We start from the raw sequence: 23293 nt of genomic DNA on the forward strand, positions 1-23293 counted from the left end.
AAAAAGTTTGGGCAAAAGCTCCTTCTAAGAGGTAGCTTAACAAGTTTTGGTAGGTGTTCTTGCCTTTACAAGGAGTTCTGCTACAAGCCTGTCCTCTCCAATTAGTTTTGGAAGTAGAGTGGTGAGGCTGTACCTTCAAAGTGACTCCAAATAGAATCCCAAAAGAAATGATCTCCCACTGTCTTGGTAAGTGGCAGTCATGTTTTTAAAAACCTGCATAAACTACCAGTGTGACAGTTTTGAAGGCAACATTCTTGGATCTTGGAATTCTGATTGAGACACCTTTCTAACTAAATTTAAAAAATTAAAAAAAATAATAACAAGAAGCTCATGCCTCAGGCTAGCAGGTGTCAGTTATTCAAATACATTTCATCTCCATTATAGTGGCTGAGAGTCAAGAGATTCCAATCTTATCCGAGCAGAAGGGGAGAGGGTAGTGAGAAGTGTTGTGCTGATTCTGGAAAATCTCTCCAGAAGTCCTCTAGTCTCATTGGGTGGATCATACTTTTGGTTTGTCTGGTTGACAGGTGCCTTTTCAGATCCTCCTTGTGGAAAGTGGTGGCTCACTTTCTGGATTGTTTGGGAAACTGCTACATACACCATGCTGTTCCTTACTTTCTCCAAGGAAAGAGGCAAATTTTTGTTCCTTCCTTTCAGTATCTTTTCTGTTTTCTCTATAAAAAATTATTTCTCCTATAGTCTTTTTTCTATTATTATCGTTATTGTTATTATTGTTTTGACACTCATCCACTGTTTTGTTGTCTAAGGAGATGCCCTTGCTCATTTCCATCTGAACTGTTTTTAAATGTTTCAACTTATGACTTTCTATTAAATGGGAAGAAACATGTCTGGATATATTTTACATTTAAATATACAGCACAGTTAGGTATATTCTAATACAGTCAGCATAATTTCTGCCCTTAGGTTTCCGTGAATTAAAAAACAAAAACAAAACCATTGGTTAATTACTTAACTGGATATGAAGGGGCCCTACTTTATTTGATATGGGCTGGGGTAAAAAAAAAATTAGACATTTTGAATAGAACTCATGAAAATAGTCACTTGTCAAACTTTTGTCACTCTCAATACAATTAAGATCACTTAAACATAATTTTATAAGAAAAATCAGCAAGGTCTTGAAGCTGTTTAGCAAAATCACTGTTAATTTGGTTTGTATCTTTGTATAAGTGTATCAGTGGGGGTTATAGATTCCAAAGCATCATACATACGTTTTCTCAATTATATAATATAGATACAAAAAATTCTCATTATCTCAGGAACGTTATGTGTATTTTTTGTGGTCATTTTGATTAATCTCTACAAGGCTTCTGTAACTTAAATGCTGAAAAATAACATCCTGAAAGTTATGATCATTTGTTAGATGGTTGTTATTAGTGAGACAGATCCTATCATTTATTTTCCAAATCAGTAGATGGGGAATGATAATAATCACTGTTGCGCATTGCACAAAATATACTTCCGTAAAGAAAATACTCAGATTTTCTAAAAGCAGTTTTTTCATGCTATTGCATGCATATAATTTATTTGGCTTTGATTTTCCTTAGCCAAATCTCTGTTTATATTGTTTGGCTCAATTTTTTAGTCTTAAATATATGAGTGAACATAAACAAGAAAGCATGATCTTTGTTTAGAAGAGTTCTGTCTTTGTAGTCATCCTTTTTGAGAGGAAAATCTTCCCCCAGCTTCATGATGCTACAGAAAATAATTAAATTTAATAATAGCTGCCCTTAATTTATGGCCACAGAGGGAAATAATCACATTTAAAATAAAAGTCACTGCTTTTAAATGAATACATATGCCTCTGTGGCATGTCCCTAGTAAAACCAACTCTCATTGTCATTTCCAAAGTTGGCGTTGGAGGTATTTTTTCCCTTTACTCCCATCCACATTTACTTTCAAAGGAAAAGTAATCTCCTTATTGAGAACATCACCATTCTCCTGAGAAGTGCAAGAAGAGTTTCTTTTTTTACATTCTAAAATGACTAAATAAAGTTTAAATGCCATTTTTTGGTTTTGTTTGTTTTTAAAGTGCTTCCTCAGCTTCTGCTTTGGCATTCTATCTGCTCCATAATAAAGCATTTAAAAGAGACATCAATTTACTTCGTAGAATCTAATGAGATATTGATTTTTATTGGATTCAGATCTAGATAGTTTATGTCTCACAATCAAGAGAAGGATATTCTTGTTAAATCATTGTGTATGAAACTGACACTTAAAAAAATTATGGGTAGATTATATACTACTTTAGCCTAAATGAAAATAAAACAAAACTAAATTAGATTAAGTTATGTGAATGAATATTATTTCTGAAAAAAAGTTCAAAATAAATTAATTTGTAGACTTATTTGTGTTCAAAAGCAAAATACATAAAAGTGACATATTTTCAGGAAAGCAATTTCTACAATGGAAGATGTTAGAGACACTCTTAATAGTTACATGGCTTGCAGAATGAAAGGAAAGTGAATGCAGGACATGTGACTCTAAGTGAATTTAACAAAATGCTGAATTTATCTTACAATGATGTTGAATTGGTTCATAGTACAAATCCAGGGTAGTGCCCAGGTAGTCAATTTTTAACGCCACAAATATTGGAAACAACTTTATTTCTATTTGCTTAAACTGGGTTGACTTTATTCCCAAGGTAATTTATGCTTGCAGAAGTTGATTTAATTATTTCCATTTCTTATTCTTTTCAATGATATCTGTTTCATGTTTTACAATTCAAATTTGTTCCTTTGAACAATTTTCTAAAAATTTCTATCTAAATTATCTAAATGAAAATAAAATTAAATTAGTTTAAATTAAATTAAACCATCATCAGAAGGTGATAATTCACATAGACTGTTTATTAACATTTCCATTCTATGGTCCCTAAGGGGTTTATACAGATCTAACAATGGCTGCCACACAGAAACCATCCCGTAAATATGAATTATAATTATTACTTACTCGACCTTTAAGTAATAGAAATGTAAGATGAAATATTGATTTAATCATTGATAAAAAACAGTTGCTAAAACTTTGTGAAAATTGCTGTGTTAGCAGCTGAGAGAGCTACAGACAAGACCTTATGTATAAAAATCTTACATACTAGAAGATAAAATTATATATGTATATTATATATATAATGTTTTTTGTTATATATTTTGTGTATAAACACATACTGTATATATATTACATATCTTCTATCCTATATTTACATGTATATATCAATATATTTATAGGTATATAAATCCATATATGTAACAAATATAGTATATATCTACATATATTTATCTAAAATATGTAATAGATAATACAAGGTAGATAGTGATGAAATCAGTGGAACATAATGTTTGAAGGTTTAGAAGCTGAGAGTTACTAATGTAGAGGCATGACTCAATATGTAAATTTCAGAACTTATTTAGGATTTAGAGAGTCATCTTTGATATTTTTATCTTGTATACTATTATAAATCCCCTTGTAAATTATGTAAGAGCTATATTCACAGTCAGTTTGTAATACTTGCAATGAGTAGTGTTTGTGCTGAAATCAGTAGAAATATTAACATTAGAAAATAGCTCAATTTTATAAGCCATCATGTTCTGAATATACAGGTAATATATTCTTCTTGAAATACTATTTAACAGTGTTTTTTATATTCACAGACAATTAAAAGTCTATTTAAGAGAAGACAATACTACTTCCACTATTTATTATTACTAATATTATTATTAGCAGTAGGAAATATATTTACATCTTACATCATAGTATAAAAGGCCATTTATCCTGAATGAGAACATATGAAAGTATAATACCTACTATATAAGAATAAGAGATCTGGGGTGACTGAAAAAACAAACAAACAAACAAAAAGAATAAGAGATCAGTGGAAAGACCAGCTAATATGTGTCTTCAAATAATTTAATTTATAAATATTTAAGGGATGACTGCAGATAAGTTTATAGACTTAAGACTGATAAGGAACTATAATAAGTATTTTTATATTTCTACACAAGCACACTTTTCAAAAAAGAGACATTCTTTTATGTAGTAACTGAAATTTGGTTATATAGTGGCCTACCCATTTTCTATAAAATTTCAAAATGAAGATACATGCATATGAATTAGAGATAATCCACAGAGATTCTTCTATGAATATATGCAAGTGATTTATTTCTCACTGAAGGTGATCATTTTGAGGGAGAAATTACTCAGCTGACACGTTTTTTATGATATTGCCCAGAATGCATTATAGACTCTAATGGAGGTCATTATTTCCCAAAGCCCATAAACTCAGAATAGTTTATAGCTTTGTAAAGTCCATTTATTATACAACAAGGAAAATGTTCAGATGTGTATTTGTATCTCATACACTGAAACTTTTTCTTAATGTAAAATTGAATCTTTTCAAGAAAGAGACAAGGTAATTTGTCATAATAAGAAAGCTAAATGGAAAAAAATTTGTAAGTTCTTAGATAACACATCATGCATATTTTATCTACAAATTTTTTATTCCAAGTAAGTTTATTGTGCTAAAATGCATCAACAGTGTAGAATAGAGAAATTTTAACTATGTTGTAATTATTTGCTTGTTTTTAGGAAAAGAAAATAAGAGAAATGCTTTCACTTATTATGTACACACTTAGCCATCGATAGTGGATATTTACTTACTGTAACGAACTTCTGGGATTCATGTTGAGGACAGCATACTTTATTTTCCTTTTTCTATCCAGGTTCTCAATACATTATTATACATTTTCATTTTTATACATTATACTATAACATTATGCCTTTCTTTCTGGGAAATAATTAACTTCTAATCTACAATTAATGAGAATCAATACAGCCAGTTAGTTGTGTCTCATGAAGACTCAAGTAATATATGCACTATGATAGTGAGGAATTAAAAATGTGGGTTTGTAAGCTTATCTTTTGGTACTTAATAAGAGCAAAAGCTAAAATTCTATGTACTAAACTACAGATCATGAATTTTTTAAACGCTTTTTACAAAGATAAACATTCCTATTTCATATATGCCACTGGTGTAGTTTTAAAGTTGTTAAGTGTTGTATTTACTTTTACCATGGTTCATTTGATTAAAAATATTCATCATTAGGGATGCATGGGTGGCTCAGTCAGTTAAGCATGTGACTCTTGATTTCTCGGCTAGGGTCATGATCTCATAGTTCATGAGATGGAGACCCTCATCAGACTCTGTGCTGTCAGTGCAGAGGCTACTTGGGATCCTTTCTCTCCCTCTCTCCCTGGCCTTCCCCCACCTCTCAAAATAAATAAATAAACATTTAGAATAAAAGAAAGAAAATATGAGTCACTAGCAGAGACCTCTACTTTTTATTTGGAAATATCTGGAGTCCTCTTGGCTAGAGTAATTTTCAATAAAATAGTTACTATGCGTCAGACACTGTTCCAAGCTCTTGAAATATGTTAACTAACTTAACTTAGTTATAAAAGAAATGTTTTCTTAGACCTGCTAAGATTGTACCATCATAATCTGGCATGCAATGGTGTTCTCTGATTTTCACTCATAACATGACACAAGTCATGAAATGTGTCAGTCAAAGCAGGACAGGATGAAGATTTGAGTTTGAAAGTTAAGACAAACGTTCTCTGTATAGCTGGACAAGAAAGGTCAGGTGGACAGAAGACAAGGTCTTAAGGAGGACCCAAGACTAAAAATGTCAGACAAAGTGAGTACTATAAATTAAAAGAACTATTTAACAAGTTTTTATTGAAAACGTATAATAGTACTGTCTGGCTTATTGTTGATACAGTGATCAGTAACTTCATCGAGTTTACAGCAGGCTTGGAAAGAATGCCATTAAGAATATTCAGGTGTGTTACTATGATGGATTGACCAGAAGTCCAGTAGATCTGCTAGAATCATGCAAGCCAAAATAACATTCCGGAATGTGGCTTTAAATGTTTGCAGTTTCTAATGTGATTCAGTGTATCTTTCCTCCAACGTTTGACTTTTTGATTTCTGATGGACTGTTCTATTTCAGTATTGCCTTTACTCCAAGCTTTTACTCTAGGGCGTTATTCTTACTCCAAGTGGCAGCCCTAATTTTTAAAGTTTGGGTCTCTGGAGTCCCAAATCAAAAACTGGGGCACTTACAAAGGCACCTCCACCTGCAGGACCTGAATTGCAATCTCCCTTTCCAGCACCAGTAAAGAAATGCTACTGCTTTTTTGTTAAATTTTATATTCATTTTAATAGTTTGTTTAGTGATTCCTGATGGGGAAATCATCTTCAAATAAGACTTTTAAAACTTCTTTTCAATCCTCACAATTTTTATTTTAGCTTTGTATTCTCTATAACTTTGGCCAACACTTTTATAAGTTCAATCTTAGAAATATCATTGGTATCTTTTTTTTTCTAAGTTGTACAGAATGAATCTAAACTTTTTCCTTTAGAATAATATTTGCTGTATTTTTTTAATGAGGAACATTATCAACTAAAAGTAATCTCATTATATTTCTAATTTGCTAATAAAGATTTTTTGTGAAAAATAGGTGAACCTGATCAAAAGATTTTTTGAGTCAATTGACATATGATTTTTCTCCTCTTATTTAATAATGTTGTGAGTTATTTTGATAGAAATTCTGATACTGAACTTTTCTCACATTCAAGTGACAGGCTTTCCTTCATTATGATTACTAAATTATTGAATCTGATTAATACTTTAAAAAAATCTTTCCAGGGGCACTTGGGTGGCTCAGTCAGTCAAACATCCAACTCTTGATTTCAGCTCAGGTCATGATCTCATTATTCATGAGTTCAAGCTCCATGTTGAGCTCTGTGCTGACAGTGTAGAGCCTGCTGCTTGGGATTCTCCCTTCCTCTCTCTCTCTGCCCCTCACCTGCTCATGCTTTCTCTCTCTCTCTCTCTCTCTTTCTCTCTCTCTCTCTCTCTCGCTAAATAAGTAAATAAATAAAATAAATAAATATTAAAATAAAATAAAAATAAAATCTTTCCATGTAGATTTATATGTGCCATGTGACCTATTTCATTTAGCCAGAATTGTGAATCTAAATTCTCTCTTCCCTGAGGATGTGTTATTTTGTATTATAAAAGACTTCTGGAAAATTTAGTCCACCAATTGTAAAACTATGCTAGATATCATGTTCATAACCCAATTATATTGTTTTACTCTTTAAAGAAAGCATAAGAAATCTGTCACTAGCAAAATTGCATAGCATTAATACATTAAAAAAAAAAAAGCAAGACCAAGGAAAGAAAAAGAATGTAAATATACCAAAAGTGAAGGTAAATACAATTTCTAAAATTAGATTTTCAACTTGATATAAAACTGCTCAACAATAAGAGTAAAAAGATAAACGTAAGTTACATTGTTCTTTGTATCTGGAAAATAAAAGCAGAGTAATCCCTTCTAGGAAAGAAAAAAATTCTTTTCCCCTTGGCAATAAATTATAAAAAAATTCTTTAGATGCAGAGATCCAATTATATATTGGATCCAATTTTATATATATATATATATATATATATATATTATTATATATATATTACAATTATAGAGAATCCAATGCAGTTGCAGACGATATTCTTAATAATGGTGATATTAGCTAATACTTACAGTAGGTCACTGATTATGCAGTTGGCATTGTGTATGGTGAAAAAATATTTATTTAATTTTCATATCAACAATTAAATCACCACTTTATAAATCACCACTTTAAAAATGAAGAAACGAAGCTTAGAGAAGATATATAACTTGGACATGTGTTATAATAGTTTTCTCTCTGTCTCAGGAGCCCACATTCTGATTACTCACTACATGGCCTCTTTGTTACACTGCCTCTCATGTTTGTATCAACATGCTTATAGCCAATACAGAGCTGGATCTGTTGCTACAGTCATGCATTATGAAAGATTACAGAATTACAATCCATGAAATTCATCACATAAGGAATTCAACCAATTTAATCCAACCTCCAGTGGTCTATGTGTCAAGAGACACTCAAGACAGTTTTTAGACATATATATTACATTCTTTTAAAATTCTAAAATAAGGTTTTAAAGTATGTAAATTCTTATGTGAAAACTGATATTTTACCACAAAAAAATCTTTTCTAATTTAGGATATAACTTCAGTTAGAGAAAATATAAAAGTCTAAATCTGAATCCTTAAATTGAATGTGAGCTCTCTGCTAGCTAAATAGTCCTTCTAGCCTACCTCCTCTTCCCTTCTCTTTGCAGGTACCTTAACAATCTTCCCTTGGGGCACCTGGGTAGCTCAGTTGGCTGATTTTGGCTCAACCATGACCTCACCATGTTGAGATCAAGCCCCACGTAGGGCTCCGTGCTGAGGATGAAACCTGCTTAAGATTCACTACCTCCCTATCCTTCTGCCCTTCTGCCTGCTTTTGCTCACACTTTCTCTCTCTCTCTCTCAAAAACAAAACAAAACAAAAAAAACTAACCAACCAAACAACAAAAAAAAGTCTCTAAATATCTCAGTGTTTCTTCATTTCCCTGCTATGGTATTTTATACTGCTCAATGAAGGCAGATTCATATGCTTTCAAAGTCAAATTACCAGGGATAAATCTAACAGTTAAATATAAAAGTTATAAAGCATGACCACTCTCATTGCCCAAATGGACAGTCAACCCTTTCCAATGGAAATAGGTCACCATGGTACATGCAAGCAACACCAGAATTTTTCTAAGAAATTGTCAAGTCACTCCAATTCTTGAGCAACAGTACAATAGTTACATAACATAACGTGTTAAATCAGGCAAGAACTTTGGGTTCTTAAAAGTTGCCAGTTGCAACCATTTAACAATCTCAATACTTTTCTCAATTTGCCTTGGTTCCTGATTATCTTTGGGGAGGATCTTTTTCCATTCTTTTGATCTATTCTTTTTGTATATTCACCAATACATTTTTATTGACAGCACTGAAACATTAAGGATCTCCAAATATATAGAAATCTCCAAACTCCAGTATAGAACATTACACCCATATGCTCTAAATTATTAAAAGAGGAAAGAATATAGACTAGTTAAAATGTCCTAATATTTTACTTACTAATGACCAACTAGAATAAGTGCATTTCTGTATGTAAAACATATATGAGACCACTTATTTTCTTTGTATTCAGTTATGATTTAAGTATTCGGGTTCTGAACAAATTTAGAAAAGACAGTGTATGGGAAGGATTGAAGATTTTTGCCTTTTTAGCTACTTAGTTGTTTTTTTTTTTTTTAATTCACTAATTAACTAGTACCTAACTGATGCCAAAGTTTGCATGCCCAATAGAATATAGAGCAATGTTTCCCATATGAAGTCCTGGTGAGAAAGGTTCTTCAGCTTTGATATAAGAGAAAAGATATAAGTTTTGCTCATTTTGTTTTATCCAGTTTTAAGAGTTGCCTTTTTTGGGTATTATCTTCTATGTATATATGTATATGTATGTGTGTTCTTTCTTAAACAGTACCCTCTTTTGCAGTGACTAAGTTTGCCATATATAGTTTCCTGGAAATCAAATTGCCATGTGTCAAGTGAAATCCAGTGATTTTGTTCATAAATGTTCATGTAAATGGTCTTAAAAAATAAGTATACATTTTGATAATGAAGGATTCCTTTTTATACAAACTCCATCTCCTGTGTGTTATGTATGAGTAATGTGTATATAATTATCATCAGAATCTGATGTCCTAAATATACTCCTCTGATAAAATATGTTTCTACCATATGAAGTCAACTTTAAAACCCTGACCCTGTGATGACTAGAAAAGAAGGTATGTGTTTTAACTCAAAACTTTGAGTTAGACTAGATCCCCTTCTATGGTGTTGAACTAAAAGACAGAGGCAAAACACCTAAATTAATGGAGAAACACTATTTTCACAGATTGGATAAGGCAATAAAGTTAATATATGTATTCTTTATTTCTTTACTTTTTTAAATTCAAGTTAGTTAACATACAGTGTAGTCTTGGTTTCAGGAGTAGAATTTAGTGATTCATCACTTACTTACAATACCCACTGCTCATTCCAACAAGTGCCCTCCTTAACGCCCATCACCCATTTAGCCCATCCCCCCCAACCCGCGTCCCCTCTAGCAACTCCCAGTCTGTTCTGTATATTTGAGAGTCTTTTGTGGTTTGCTTCCCTCTCTGTTTTTATTACTTTTCCTTCCCTTCCCCTATGTTCATCTGTTGTGCTTCTTAAATTCCACATGAGTGAAATCATATGATATTTGTCTTTCTCTGACTGACTTATTTCACCTAGCATTATACCCTCTAGCTCCATCCATATTGTTTCAAATGGCAAGATTTAATTCTTTTTCATCACTGAGCATTATTCCATTTTATTTATAAACCACATCTTCTTTATCCATTCATCAGTCGATGGATATTTGGGCTCTTTCCATAATTTGGCTATTACTAATAGCACTGCTATAAATATCAGGGTGCATGTGCTCCTTCAAATCAGTTCTCCTGTATCCTTTGGATAAATATCTATGCAACTTCTGGGTCATAGGGTAGTTCTATTTTTAATTGTTTGAGGAATTTTCATATTGTTTTCCAAAGTGGCTGCACCAGTTTGCATTCCCAACAGTGCGAGAGTATTCCCTTTTCTCCACATCCTTGCCAATATCTGTTGTTTCCTGAGTTGTTAATTTTAGTCATAATGTATGTATTCTTCCCAATGTGTTCTGTGTATTTCAGTGTGATTCCAATTACTATCTCATCTAGTTTTGTGTAGAAATTAGTTGATTCTAAAATTTATATGGAAACGCATAGGATCTAGAGTAGCAAAATCAGTTGTAGAAAAAGACCAAAGTTGGAAAACTTAGACTACCTGATATCAAGGTTTATCATAAATCAATCAGTAATCAAGAAAATATTCTACTGGCATAGAATAGGTATATAGTATATAAAATAGGTATATAGTTAAAAGGAACAGAATCAAGGTCCACAAATTGATCCATGTATGTAGTCATTTTCAACAAAGGTGACAAGGGAGAAGGTTAAAATTTCAATGTCAAGCCTCACCTGATACCATACCCACTATTAAACTCAAAATGGATCATAAATATAAACACAAGAGCAAAAACTACAACATTCTAGGACACAATATTCTTGACCTTGGGATAGGCAAAAATTTCATAGTCATGACACAAAATCACTAACCATAAAAGAAAAACAATATGATAAATTGGGATTGGAAAATACCAAGTGCTGCTGAATATGTGGAACAAATTAGACTCTAATGCATTGCTATTAAAAGTGTAGAATAATACAATTATTTTGGAAAACAGTTATACTTTCTTGTAAAGTAAAACATACATTCACCATGGGATCCAGCAAATCCACTCCTGAGTATGGACCCAAGAGAAATAAAAGCAGGTGTTCACAAAAAAGGCTTATACATAAATGGTCATGTCAGTTTTATTTATAATAACCAAAGACTGAACACAACCTAAATCACTATTAAAAGATGAATAGCTAAACAAATTGTTATATTAATACAATGGAATTTTACCCAGCACTAGCAAAAGTGAATGAACCACTGAATGAAAACAACAAAAGTGAATGAACTACTGAATGAAGAACAAAAGTGAATGAACTACACAGTAACATGAATGATTTCAAAAACATGCTGAATGAAGAAAGCCAGGCGCAAAAATATATATCTCAAATGCTTCATTTTAAATAAAATTATTGAGCATGCAAAATTAATATCCAGCGATAGAGACTAGGAATCATTGGTTACCACAGTGAATTAAGTATCCAGAGAGAAAAAGAAAATCTTGATTCCTATGTCTTATCATATGCAAAACTCAAATCTAGATGAATTTTACACCCATATCAAAAATGTTAAAAATATTAAGGTTTTAGACAGTAACAGAGAAGAGTAGACACTTGGGGTAGAAAAATATTTCTTCAGCAGGATATAATAAACTAAATATAAAGGAAAATATTGATTCAATTTCTATATTGAAATTAAGAACTTTTCATAAAAATCACTCTTAAAAGTGTAAACGTGAAACCACACATATGTGCAGAGTTCGCAATATATATACTAACAAAGAATAGGTTTCTGAAATGTAAAATATTTCTGGACACCCGAGCGGCTCAGTCAGTTAAGCACCCAACTTCAGCTTAGGTTATGATCTCACAGTTTGTGGGTTCAAGCCCTGTGATGGGCTCTGTGCTGACAGCTCAGAGCCTGGAGGCTGCTTCAGATTCTGTCTTCCTCTCTCTCTGATCCACCCCCACTTGTGTTCTATCTCTCTCCCAAAAAAAAACATTAAACAAATTTTTAATGTAAAAAGTTTACTACAACTAGAAGAGAAAAAGACAAATAATTAAATGAGGGGAAGGCAAAAGACTTGAAAATTATCATACAGTTATTTTTTTTCAATGAAAAGTAGTTCAACCTTGTTAGTCATCAAGGAAAAGCAAATTAAGACCATCATGAGACATCTCTACACACCCACTGCAAGAGCTGTCATTAAAAAGACTAATTATACCAAGTGTGGGAGAGAACTTGGAGCAACAAGGGAGAATGTGAGCAACTGTTCTCTTCTACAATGCTGGCATATAAATTAATATAATCACTTAGGAAAATTGTTCGGCAGTGTCAACTAAAGCTTGCACACATCCTGTAATCCCGCTATTTCACCCCTAGCAACATACCCAACAGAATTGCATAGACATATGCACCATAACACATGCACAATGATCTTATAACATTCTATATAGTATAGCCCACATCTGGAAAATAAACACTCCTCAAACTGGATAAATACAGGGTCTCATGATTATACAATGAAATGCTATGCAGTAATAAAGATGAACGAATTACTGCAACACACAGTATGCGTGAATGAATCTCACAGACTCGGTGTTGGGCTCAATAAGCCAGATGGAATAGAAAAAAAAAAGACTGTTGGCTTCTGTTTACATAAAGACAAAACCTATCTACAGGGACAGAAATGAGAATCGAGGTGTGTTTTGGTGGTGATGACTGGAGGGTAACAAAGATGTTTCTAAAGTGTTGGTGTTTTTTGATCAGAGTGCAGGTTACAAGCATGCGATTATATGGAAGAATGCTTTGAGCTTTACATAAGATGTGTGCAGGACACCTGGGTGGGTCAGTTCGCTAAGCATCCAACTCTTGCTTTCAGTTCAGATCATGATCTCATCATGGGTTGTGTGTTCGAGCCACACGTCAGACTCTGTGCTGGCAGTGTGGAGCCTGCCAGGGATTCTCTCTCTCCCCCCTCTCTTCCTGACCCTGCTCACTCTCTGTCTCTCTCAAAATAAATAAATAAATATTTTTTAAAAAAAGATGTACACACTTTTCTTTATACATGCTGATACTTCAGTGAAAATTTTTATCTGAAAATACAGGAGACTTTTGTGTAATTTTAGAGATAGTTTACCATTAAGAAAATAATGCTTAGGTTAGCTAGCTTTTTTTTTAATTTTTTTTAACGTTTATTTATTTTTGAGACAGAGAGAGACAGAGTATGAACAGGGGAGGGGCAGAGAGAGAGGGAGACATAGAATCTGAAATGGGCTCCAGGCTCTGAGCTGTCAGCACAGAGCCCGACGCAGGACTCGAACTCATGGACCATCAGATCATGACCTGAGCGGAAGTCGGACGCTCAACCTACTGAGCCACCCAGGCGCCCCTAGGTTAGTTAGCTTTTAACAGAAATGTTGCATGATGTTTTCCGTTTACCCCAAGAAATTAGTCTTCTTGTGACAAAAAATAAATCAATGGTTTTTGAAACAAGATTACTAATTATATTTTGCTACCATTAGATACTCAAATGTATTCCTTGCAATTGCACCATAGTTTATGTTATGCTATTACATTCCCCACCCTAAGAATTTAAGTGGAAAACAGAACTGAACATCTCAGTTGAACACCTCACATGCTTTCTCGGAATCCTATTCTTGATATTGCTGTTGCTGAATGGTAGTAGAGTTCCTGAAAAAGTTTACTATGTTCCTACCCAGAAGGACTACAATGGGTGCTGAAGATAAGAAAATATCGCTTAATGTTTGCTAATCTATACATTTACTACTTAAAAAATTCTATGTAATTTTTTTTTAATGGAAATGAACAGCTTTCCATTACAAACAGAACCATGAGTAAGGCAAGTTTATCTTGACTATCTACAAGTTTTAACTTAAATCATTAAGTTAGAAAATTTGGCCAATAGCTTTCCTCCAGTTCCTCAAAAGTGCCAGCCTACTCATAAGAGACCTATGTGTGTTGCACATTTCTGTTACTCTCAAGATCTACAAAGACAGACCTCAGGTCCTACATTTTCCCCTTTGAAAACTTCAGGTAATACTGCTACCTTTGCAGGACTTGGTGATGCTTTTGAACCTCCAAATAGGCTAAGGTACATTAAAAATGCCTAGCATCACATCGGTACTGCCCTAGGGGTGCAATAAGCACTGGCCATTATTTTGAGTGTTATTATTATTGTTTTCCTCTCCTATATTATAAAAAATACCCAAAAATGTATGGGGAAATCATTATTGTATATTGTTTGCTATTTCACGCTATGCCTTTCTATTTAGTAATAAGATAGGGTAATGAAGAAGGGAGCTAGAAGAATTCAATTCAAGATGTCAGATCTATCATGCCATTTACTGGGATTTATTTTAATAACATAGTTGCACATCTCGGCCTGTACTTTTTGTATTTCATGATAAGGTAAAGGTTAGATTACTAAAATATGTGATCTATAGCACACAATGACCAGCTTCTATGTAAAAGGCTTTCCAGATGCTTTTAAGTTTTTAAAAATTTATTTATGTATATACCACTACATCTATTTCACCCTGGCCTTCACAGCTGCAGGGCCAAATTTCTTTGGCAGCATTTCTCTTCTCAGTTTCTCTTAAAAGATTATTTGCTTTTCCATTTAGGGTGTAATAACGAAAAGCCAATTCATCATCTAAAATTATCTGATGTTCTTTTGCTCTATCTTGTCACATTTGCTATTTACAGAATATATATAAGCTGTAACTCTTTCTTTTGACCATGATATAGAGATCTTGCTATCACTTTGTCCATTTAATTCGGCGTTTTAAAATGCATCCATCTTTTTCATCCTAATATGTCTAAGATTCATAGTACACAAAGGGGATCATTTTCTCATCTCAGTATTCTGTACATGTGTTTGATGTGTTCTGCACAATAAATTATACCACTGTGGCTATTGTGCTGTTTTGGCCTAGTTGTGTGCCAGGAAACCATACAAAACAAATCGTGATAAAATAAATCATAAACACAAAATCAAGAACAATGTATTCCAGACATTTTGCAAAACTAAAATGCTTACGGAAGAATAGGTTTGTATTTCCTTCATAAGAAGGTTTGGAGAGTTAACTAAGAGTTTACTGCTGGACAATTTACTTACACATTATCTCATTCAACACAATCAGTCTCCATAGGGAAGGTATTATTATTTCCATTACCTTGATACAAAAAAAACCTATAATTACTTGCTGACTATCATCCAGTTAAGAAACGTTGAGACTGAGGGTTAAGCCTATATCCCCTTGTCTAAAAATCCCCCAGCTTTTGCCTTCAGGGGGGCTGTCCTGTGATCTTTAAGGGGAAGGAATCACAAACTTGCACAAAGAGTAGTATTTCTTGAGTAGGTAGAATGAAGTTTTAATTAGACTGTAATTCATACAGTATTAGGAACTGTGTGAAATAATTTATCTCCAGCAAACTGAAGACAGTAAAGACTAAAGAGCTAGAACATCCTTCAAGTCACTGAAAAGGAGAGCACCTAACTCCCTTAAAAACCAATCCCAGTCAACTTATTTTTTAAGAACATAATGATCTTTCTCACATCTGTGCTTCACTGGTGAAGTTCCCATGGCCCTTCACCTACTCCTACTCCTGTTTTGGATTTAGCTTGGAGAACATTGCTATGCACACATATATTCCCTAATCCTCTCAATAGCCCATCAAGTTGGGATTATTATCTCAATTTTCCAGATGGACAAAACAAACCGTCATTGTTACCATAGATAGAAAAACAAAACAACTTGTGTGTGTGTGTGTGTGTGCGTGTGTGTGATTGTGCCAAGAAGCAAAGGCCTAATTAAAGAACTAAAAAAATGATCTCTGGATTTCCAATTCAGATGCTTACTAAAAGTTTAGGTATTTTGTTGATGTTTCTGGCTACCTAACATATCAGAAAAAATTACTAAATTATGATAGGGAATAATTATGATATGGAATTATAAAAACCAAAGAATCCTTTTGTAGAAAAAATATTCACTTGTAAATTTTAGATTTTTGTATCTAAAGGTTTTTAATAGCAATTTGTAAGGGTGCCTGTTTGGCTCAGTCAATTGAGCATCCAACTCTTGATCCAGGGTTGTGAGTTCAAGCACCATGTTGGGCGTGGAGCCTACTTAAAAAAAAAAAAAAAGAAATGGCTATAATAGTAATTTGTAGTACATTGCTCTTTCCTCACCACTGAATTCTTCACTAAATCTTCATTGAATCAGGAGCAAATTAAAGTTTTATGCATATTTGTTGATAAACTTACTACACAATAATCTCAAGACTGAAGCTCAAGTACTTATCAACTGTTGATGTGGCTGGAAAAGGAATTAACTCTGTGTCTCTGCTCATTAGGCCACCCTCAAAAGTGTTGACGGGGAGAAGAACATTAATAGTTAAGAATGTGAGATTTATACTCCTGAATTCAAATCTAGCCACAATTTGCTGGCTTTGTGGTCTTGTGAAAATCACTAAGCTTCACTTTTGTTCTTAACCCCTTAAAATGAGAGATAATCCATAAAAGGGCTTGCATGCCCCGTAGGGTGGTTTGGAAGTAAGATAATGTGGGTGAAGTACCTCCCCCACAATAAGTTACCTGTTCAATCTTGCCAGGAGGCTTGTACTTACAATGCTCCCTTTCTTTGGCAAGCTTTTCCTCCTCCTCTCCTTCCCTTTTCCTAAACAAATCTATTCTCCCTTCAGGTCTCAGATTAAATTTCATTTCCTCAAAGAATATCCTCACAAACTCCAGCATGGGCCAAGTTCCATTAGTTTTTCTGACCACAGTATTAAAATACTGAAATTAACTCTTAGAGCAAGTAGTGGTTTCATGAATTTCTTTCCTTATAAGTGATACACCCCCAAATGGCACAGCCTTTATCTGTCACATAACCTGCTCTAGCACAGTGGCACGCATAGCAAGAAATAAAATGTGCTTGGTCAACATTAGATAAAAGAATAATCTAATTTACTGATTCATAGCACAGTGTGTAAAACAAAAAATTAATAAATATTAGTAATTTTTAATTATTATTCAGTAATATACTGATGTGGTATGTCTGTAAGCTTTCTCGCATGTATTTATTAATCACATAATTTTTCCTTTTTTTAATATTTATTTATTTTGAGAGCGAGAGCAAGCACCAGTGGGTGAGGGGCAGAGAGGGAGAGAGAGAATCCCAAAAGCCTGGCACAGGGCTCGATTACATCAACTGTGAGATCATGAACTAAGCCAAGATCAGGAGTCCAATGTTTAACCAACTGAGCCACCCAAGTGCCTCAATCACATAATTTTTCTTGAGCATTGTATTTACTATTACCTTAAAATATCAACCTGTTAGGAAAAGCAAAATGTACTACATTGCATCCTACTATGCCCTAGAATTGCCATTTAATTCAAGGAACCCTTCCCAGGAAAACAACTGCCATTTCTTAAAAAAAAAAAAAAAAAACAAAAACCAAACAAACAAAAAAAAAACACCCAAATTATATAAGCTGCTCTCTCTTAGACTGTGTCAACCTGAATTGCAAGCAGGAGATGCAGGGCTAGGGGGGAGGGGTGAGGGAGGGGACTTGCTCCTTGTTCCATCCTGCTTGTAGTGTGCTGTCAGTTTCTTCTTTCCTTGCCTATCACCCTAGCCTTGCTTCCACCCTGGCAGCAGTGATTCAGTCCTGGAGCGCAACCAAATCCATTTTGCGCTTCTTCAAATACCGGCAGAAACTGCCTCAGTGCATCCCCTGAGATGCAAATCTCTGTGGGCTCCTGCTGTTGCTCAGAGGCATTTTGGGGTTCTCTCCCTGGTTCAGAGATATCAGTATCAGCTGAGCTGTGTTTCCCCCACAGAGGTTTGAATTTCAACTTCACGTGGCTCACCCTCTAAGCTTCTAAGTTTTTAATTATTCAAATCTTTCCCCTTTTATGTCGGTCTAGACTCATAAGAAGCAGTTACAAAAACATGCTTAGACATGCAGGAAATTTGTTAGGGGAAACATCTGTGAGAGAAAATGGGAAGGAAGCCAGGAGATGCTCGTAGAACTGTCAGACCATGATGTAGGGCTCAGGCTGAGTGCAGAAGAGAGGAAAGCAAGGTTGTTTTGGGTGGAAGTGTTTCAGACTGCAGAGAAGTTCTAAGAAAGGTTTGGCAATGCTAGTGGAGAGTCCTGATGTTAAAGTCACCTGTCATAGAAATCTGGTGCTTTCTAGGAATGGGTCAGTCTTTATGTCAAGGAATCAAGAGGTGGAAGTGGGAGGGACTCTTCTCATAAATGTATCTGGTATTCTATTCTGATCTTTTGCTTCCATGCCCACAACTTTGACTTTTGACAAATCGGAAGTCTTGCTTCCCAAGGATGGATTGCTTTCATTCAGGGGTTACAAGAATTGTTCTGTGGAATCATATGCTGAGATTACTTCCTTGAGATTATGAGCACCTTGTGTCACTGAAACAATATCAGAGAGGGAGCATACTCTTCCCTGGCTGGGTTTTGAAGAGTATTCTTTAGGAATTTTGTGTAAAGTTCCTCACATTGGATTTGTCTGATATTTTCTCACAAATAAACTGAGGGGCTGACTATCTGTGAGGAGCATAAAACAAGAGACGTGCTTTTTCATCACATCGTATCACTGCACACATAAAAGCAACATGATACCACTCATGATCTAACCTTGATTCCTTGGTAGTGTCTGCCATATTTCTCCACTATACAGTTACTTTCCCCCCTATTTTTTATGCTCTATTCTTTGAAAGTGAGTCACCACATCCAGCCCACAGTCAAAGGGAAGGGAATTAAGTGTACCTCTTGGAAGGATGGAGGCCTATGCATATTATTTAGAATTCTTCTGAAAGAAAGATTTATTTCTTATTCTATTTAAATTTTTTATTGAATAATTTACTTATATCTCTTAGGGTTCATAGATATTTATTTTATTCAGGGGGTTATAATCTACTTCTAAAATTATTATTGCTTCATTTTTCCATCTTTGGCCATTGTGAACTCTTTCATATTGGCTCCTGTGTCCTTTTGATATGGCTCATCTTTTTAATTTATTTGTTTTTTAGCTCTTCCTTATTTTGAGGCACTTCAAGATGCTGTAGGCTCATCTTGTGTTTTCCCCACTGCAGTCCCAAACAAATTAACCATTCTTCCAAGGGACTCTGATTCCCTTTATTAAAAAATAAATAAATAAATAAATAAAAGGAGTTTAGAAATCAATATCTTGTGTCTGGGTCTGTTTGATGCTACTCACGTTTTATTTTATATATGTATACACAATTTTTGCATATTTATATATAGGTACATATTTATTATATATTTATATATATTATACATGTAAAACATATCTTTCCTTATATACACATATATCTATAATTATTTCCTTATCTATATAGGTATATACATATATTAAAATTGACATCAGTTTATACTGGTGTCTTTTACTCTAACCCAGTCTCATGAGGTTTATTTTAGATGGAATTTTGACTAAAATTTTGGAATAATTAACACAGCTCAGAGATGGATAGTGTGAATGTCTATCAGAAACGGATAAGATTCTTAGAACTTTGAGATTCCTCAATTTCGGGACAGGGTAAGAATGTCTTTGTGTCTCTAAACAACAGTTGCATCTTGTTAGGCAGGAACATACAAGATTTGTGTTGTTACCAATACGTGTTAGAAGTGTGCGCATGCGCTGTTGCTGAAGCGAAGCCTGCCCAATGCAGGCCATTGTCTCACCCAAGACAGACAGTAGGCTGCGCTTTGTGAGGCTGCGGGGAAGACTGCAAACTTGGTTTCTGCTTTGCCAACTTGGCTCCCATTAGGCTCTGGCCCTGGGGAGCAAAGGAAGGAGACCACTAAGGGGAAGGAGAAGGGGGCATCTGCCCCTTACAGTCGTTCCCTGTTGCTTGCTGGCTGTTCCCTGTGCCTGTGAGCAGCACCCAGCGGTGCTTCTTCACTCTGAGCAGCAGTTCCTTCCTGGAGTATCAAATTTTCCCAGCACTTGCAGAGGCAGCGAAATCATGCCCCTCACTGATACCGGCTGGAGCCAGCATTTCCTGTCTTTAGAGGTCTGAATTTTTGCCCCCACCGCACTTCCACAGAGCTCCTAAGATTTAGTAACTCAAATCTCTTTCCAAAGATGGAAGCCGCTTTCCGCACGTACTGCCTCCATCATAGCTAGGGTTTTTCAGTACCCAATTAACAACTTTGTAACTAATTACTAATTTTTTGCATTATATTATCTATCTCTGTGAAAATAACCAGAATGGCTTCTTTCATCTGCCTAGGCCTTTACTGATACAATCCAGTGTCTAAATTTCCATGTTGCTTACCCACATTTTTAAAAAAAAATTTTTTTTTCAACGTTTATTTATTTTTGGGACAGAGAGAGACAGAGCATGAACGGGGGAGGGGCAGAGAGAGAGGGAGACACAGAATCAGAAACAGGCTTGAAAGAAGTTTCTCCATCACTTTTGATAACAGATTATTGAAAAGAAAATATATCATAGTTTCGTAATGTGTTATTTGATGACATAAGGTCTGGTTCTGTATTTATAACCTGATGCAACATTAGACAATTTACTGGTGTCAGCCCTTTCTGTATTTGTTTTGTTTTTGTTTTTGTTTTTTAGAAGTCTGTCTTTTTTCACATGTAAAACTTTATCTAATCTATAGCATGGTTTCTCTCAGTCTAAAATCTATTCAAAATCTCCATCCAGTATATTTTTTCAGATCCTGAGGAAGTCTTCAGGGCTGAAAAAGTATACATTACTCTCTGTTTTCTAGATGTGTTCTGGCGTTAATTTATCAAACTGTTTATTTTATGAAATGTCATAAAAAGGAACTATAAATTAAATCAATAATTGATTAAGTGAATCATACTATATTGTCATCCAAGCAATAAAAGTAACATATTTTATAAAGTTTGACTCCTTTATTCCCCACTTTGTCTGTCCCTCCCTCCCTTCCTCCTTTCTCTCTTTTACAGTTGAAAGCTTGAGGATCAAGAAAGGGCACTACAAATTTCTTGTCCTACTCATTTTCATTTTCAAAGCCATTTACATGTTTTGTATAATTTAATTTAAAAAAAAAACAAGAGTGTTGTAGTGTTTGCTTAACAAAAGAGGTTGTGAATCAGGAATATTTTATTTCAAGTACAAATTCTAGCACGTATCACCTCTTAATTATTATCACATTGCATAAGCTAGCTCATCTCAATGTTATCTTCTGGACTATGAGCATATTAGTTTATATCTGATAAGATTCTCTTAATGGGTTATGAAAAAAATATATGTGTGAAGCACATGCAGTTCCTGGCTTATGATAAAAATTCAGAATTAATTTCGTTGAAGTTGATATTTTAACCCCATTTGAAAGGAAAGCCACCTTACTAGCCTGTAAGACTTGTCTCAGAAGCTTGGCAAATACCTGTATATGCAAAATTTGATTTTTTTTTTTTAAAGTGTGAGTTAAGATGGTCACCTTGCCAATTGTCTGAGTATGCTGGTCTTTGTAACCAGGGAAACAAATCTGATTTCCAGAATAAAGAGAGACTTGGAACTACTGTACAAAGAGAAAACATGGGTAAGTATTATTTTCCTATGTTTTGAATTCTTTGGATGGTATTAATTCTAACTCCTATTAACCATCCAGGCCTGCTTCTAACAGTTGTAACTCAGCGACCAATCCCAGCTCAAGATATCTCCTTACACCCTTCCCAGAAGATCAGCAAATAGCTGATAACCCTAGGATTTCTTGCATGCTAGTGACTGGAAATTACTATCTAGTAGAAATTGTAGCTAATGTGTAGACCAATCAATGCCTGAATTGAAAAGAATTTGTTTCAGAGAACATTTCTAGAATTACATGTTGGGTTTAGCATTTGATTTTATTCTACAGCTAATGAGTGTATCTGCTACTGTTTCATGGATGCTGACAGAAGACGCAAGAGTCCTGGGTCAGACACAAAGACTTTATTACTTAAGGCACAACAGGCAATATGAAAATCAACATATTTACATTAGTTCTTTTTGTCCCCAACTCCAACAGTGGGAGGCACGATCAGGGGATAGGTTACAAGAAGACTTTAGATAGTACCAGCACAAACAGTGGAATATTATAAAAGAAAAACAAACAAACAAACTCTGAGCTTGAGAGAATTCACTCTTTTTATAACAATCACTAAGCAAGCCTCCCCTGTCCTAGAGGGAGATACTACCTCTTTTTTCAAGATAACTGTTAAAACCCTTGAGAATCCCTGAGAAACAAAACTTTGAGAACCCAGTCTCTTCAGTAACATAACACTGAGAAATGACCTAGATGAAGAGTAGACAGAGCCTTTTATTCTTGGCACACCTAGCAAGACATTGAACATGAAAGACCCATGGGCATCTCCCACCAATACTTACAATGTAATCCTACTTTGCCTTGGCTTCCAGCAAATTTTCAAATTATTTTGCATCTTCATTGGCCACTCTGATTAATCTAACTAAAAAAAGCTGCAACCAAATCCATCCAATTTGCCACATAGCATTTAATTACAGTCAAGTATGAATATATTCCAGCAAGTAGTAAGTCATATTTTAGGCAGCAGATTCTAGTCTAAGGCCAGTTCTATTATGACTTATAACAAAGGAGTAGCAACTCACCTGCTGATCTTTGATGTCACTGCCAATAAGTATAAGGGACAATATATAAGCTAAAACTAAAGCAGCCTCTATCTGCAATGGAGAGACATTTCATAATCTATCATCTCCTACATATAAGCATATAACCCAAATTTACACAGGTCATTCCTATTCTTTCTATATAGCTGGGCTCAATCATTTCTATTGTAACAGAAATTTCTGTCCTGAAAGAAACAACAGCAGTGAGACACAGATAGTGAGCTTAAAAGGGTTAAAAGTTCAGTACTGTCTATTTGTCAAGTACTGGTGGAGACAATGCCCTCCTACAATGTGGCCTCATTATC

The sequence above is a fragment of the Lynx canadensis genome, chromosome B1 (genome assembly GCF_007474595.2).
Source record: "Lynx canadensis isolate LIC74 chromosome B1, mLynCan4.pri.v2, whole genome shotgun sequence".
In the NCBI taxonomy this organism is placed as follows: domain Eukaryota; kingdom Metazoa; phylum Chordata; class Mammalia; order Carnivora; family Felidae; genus Lynx; species Lynx canadensis.